This window comes from Triturus cristatus, chromosome 2_1 (assembly GCF_964204655.1).
Source record: "Triturus cristatus chromosome 2_1, aTriCri1.1, whole genome shotgun sequence".
Taxonomy (NCBI): domain Eukaryota; kingdom Metazoa; phylum Chordata; class Amphibia; order Caudata; family Salamandridae; genus Triturus; species Triturus cristatus.
Genome location: NC_140581.1, coordinates 839,936,140 through 839,939,652, shown reverse-complemented (window position 1 = coordinate 839,939,652; position 3,513 = coordinate 839,936,140). Strand labels below are relative to the sequence as shown.

At 41.5% G+C, this 3,513-nt stretch overlaps 1 long non-coding RNA gene across 1 annotated transcript; it reads right to left on the bottom strand.

Annotated features, from left to right (window-relative positions):
- Window positions 1-1,552: 1,552 nt before the first annotated feature.
- On the bottom strand, window positions 1,553-3,115 carry LOC146865954 (uncharacterized). The gene is made up of 3 exons (XR_014976738.1): window positions 2,887-3,115; window positions 2,084-2,134; window positions 1,553-1,846 (listed from the first exon to the last, which is right to left on the bottom strand). It is a non-coding gene; the product is annotated as an uncharacterized LOC146865954 (long non-coding RNA).
- Window positions 3,116-3,513: the final 398 nt, after the last annotated feature.

The following is a 3,513-nucleotide window of genomic DNA, read 5'->3' as shown; positions in this document are numbered from 1 at the left end:
TCTTCCAATTTTTTCCTCCTCCCTGGTCAAAAAGGAAGATCATCCTGGAGCCATTCTGAAGTCATTCGATGACTTCAGCCAGGCTATTCCTGCAATTATCTGGGGACGTCATCCCAAACCATCCTGAAGTATGCCTATAGGGGGAAATATTTAAATGAGATGACTCTTACTGTAATCACAAAAACTACTCTAGGATGGTGTTCTGATGACTTCCACTGGCAGGGAGTGATTACCTTTTACAACTCCACGAATACTAATTGCCAACTTTGGGATGAGTGTGAATTACTCCAGGATGGGCTCCAGACAATTTAAGGATGATTGTGGATTATTCCTGGATGATCCTATCACCACTTTAGGATGGAAGTTGATTACTCTGGAATGATACCATGATAGTTTCAGGATGAGTGTGGATTACTCCAGGATGATTTAATGATAACTCCAAAATTAGCATAGATTATTTAGGACAACTACAGAATGAGCGTGGATTACTAGACAATGACATAAGGTCTTTAAGATGGTTATGAGATACTCTTGCAGGATTTTATGCCAATGGCAGACAAGTGTAGATAGCTCCCAGGTGATTTAATGAATAAATCAGTGGCTGTGGATCTCTAATAAATCATTACGGGCTGAATTACACCTTAAAATTTCCATGTTACAAGCACATTAGCTGATTGCCAGTATTCCCTTGCAGGGTCCCACTATTAGTTTAGGAAAATGGATGTGCTGTTAGGTAAATATTTAGAGGATCACCTCCTCAATGAACCTTCCTGTCAAAAACAAGCCTCTTGAATGCAATATGCCTTCTTTATACAATACCATGAATTATTTGCAATTCCATGAGTTCTAAAGTAAGACCTAGATTTATAAAAGTGTCACTTAACGCAGCTCAACACCCAAATTTGCTGCGTTGCATCACAGGGTGAGAGCAGGAAAGTGCCATGTCTACCCCTCTCCCTTGCAACACTGCACCATTAGGCAGTCGAGCACCATGCACACACATTTGCACTATGGTGCAAAGGTGTCTGCGAGAGTCTAGCTTTGGTTTTGTCCTGCTATGCCTAGAAAAACCTACAAGTGTTTCCCATTGTGGATGAGTGTTGTAACAAATACCAATTTGCTCTGGTTTATAAATCCTGAAAAGATTTTGCATCAAGTCCGCATTATAAAACTTAAGCAAACCAAAAACAAAACTTCCATAAATCTGGTCCCAATAATAAGATCAATATTCTCCTACTCTGGAAAGATTACTTTTTAAACTCTACGGTGAGATGCGGGCACTGTACAAAATAAATCTCAGAAACATTCCTTTTGGCTAGCTTTGTGCTGTAGAAATACCATATGCATACAAAAGTAGTGGCTTCAACAATGTTATACTTTGCATTCAGATAAGATTAACAACTTGTGCAGCTACTCTCATACTTCTGACTCACTGGGACTTGCCTTACTTTGAGGTACAGAGCATTATCTGAAGCTGTTTAATGTGGTGACCAGTGACAAAAGACTGAAAAATAGTGATAGTTAAATGAAAAAGCACCAAAGGGGATGCGTTAACATGTAATTTTATTGATCTAAAACACACCTTTGGCCCCATAGGAGCCAGGATACTGAACAAGAGAACATAAAGAAAGTCCAGGACACTCTTCAAGAGGGGAAAAAAATGTCAGAATACTACAAAAATAACAAAAGGCTTAATGAAAGCCAGCAACTTCAATGTTTGTTTTTAGATTCAGAGTTGTCTTTAGTCCTCTTCCAGTATTGCAAATCTTTATAGCCAGCTTCCTTCTCATAGTTCTGTTGTCCAGTGATGGCCAGCCTTCATCCCTGCACATATACTTCATAGAGTCTGGAGGAAAAAGAAATTAACATACATCAGTATCATGTTGACACCACTATTTTAGGTTTTTAATAGGACTGGGATGCCTTTAAAATGGTCCAATCCTTTTATTTCATATAGTGTGCCCGATGAGATATGGTTACAAGGGATCATAAGTTTAACATTAAGGTTACTTGGTCAAAGAGGTAATGGTGAGAGCAAGGGATTGATGAAGAGGTGGGCAGGAGGTTAAGAAAGAAGACTCACCTGTCCAAGTGAAGAAACCGCCGCTGTTCACCAGACGCTGTCACGCTTCCTCTGCAAACAGAAAGCAATCAATACCAGATTTCATTTACAAAACCACAATGGAGGCAGCCATGTTGAGCCTGAACTCTACCTACAGTATACATATTTGGAAACCAGTCTAAAAAATTACCATACTGACCAGGGTTCAAACATTTTTGTAATTCTGAATCTCAATGCACAGCCATGGTTTCAGTGGCTTTCACATGGCCAATTGATGGCGCAGGTCAGAAACAGACGTCTAAGACATCCTGAGACAGGACAGAGATATCCTGTGTGTTCTTTTCCAGCTTGGGGAAGTGACAAGTTCGGCATTTAACAGTTGAATGATTCAATGTTGTCCTTCTACAGTTGCATGACTGTGGCACCAAGCCCCTTAACCACTCATTCAAACAAATATGCCTCGGGAAATACTATCAGGGCAGAGAGATAGCTTTCCAGGATACCAGTGATCTATATGTTCCATAAATATCAAAGCATTTCAAATTTGTTGAACCAGGATCCATTCTACATCCTCCTTTCAGCATCTAAAACAGGTAAAACTGAAGATGGCCATAATCTATGACACAAAAGCTGGTTCACAAAAAACAAGGCCCTAAACACCCAGCATTAGACAGAAGAAGGCTCAAGGAGAGCAAGGTGGGGGCATTGTCAGTCACTCCCGCTCCTATTGCAGACAGGGAGCTGGATGGAGTCAAGTGCGGATAAATTGGTCAGTCACAGATCTGACTAGCATTTCCTGCACTCCCTTGGTGTTGTCGACTTACCTGCTCGGGTCCTGTTGTCCTGCAGTCGGGAATTCGTGGTACCTTGATTGGACGTCTCTGACATGTTACGGCTCCGACACGCGGGTCTTCCACTTACAGGTCGTTGATCTCTTCTTCCGGGTACCTGTCCGCATCCATGTTCCCTCGCCGGAGGTACCTGCTTGTGTAGCTCTGTTTCTTCACGCCGGAGTTTCTTCAGCCTCTCGTCCTGTACAGAATACAATTAGAGAAGAAAGATATATTTAACCAAAGCATCCTCGTCTATCAGGTATATGGTAGGATGATGATGTTATATATGGTTAGAAGGACATCGTTACTTATCTGATCCACGGAGAGTAGAAAAACTGTTATTCTTTTGTTTCCCTTATTTAACACGGGCTGGATATAAAGAGAAAATAGATGTAAGTTAGTTTGCTGATTTCTTAAGTAGACGCTATATTCTTATCTGACCCAGCAACTTGTGTAGCGTTTAGGGGGACAGTTGTAGAGTGAAGTGGTATATAGTAGAGTGGCGTACAATACATTGGCATGGAGTCCAGGGGCCTAGAGTGGGGAGTTGAGGGGTGTTGAGAGCAGTAGTAGCAGAGTGGTGGTGTCATGGATCAGTGGTGTCCAGTGGTAACACAG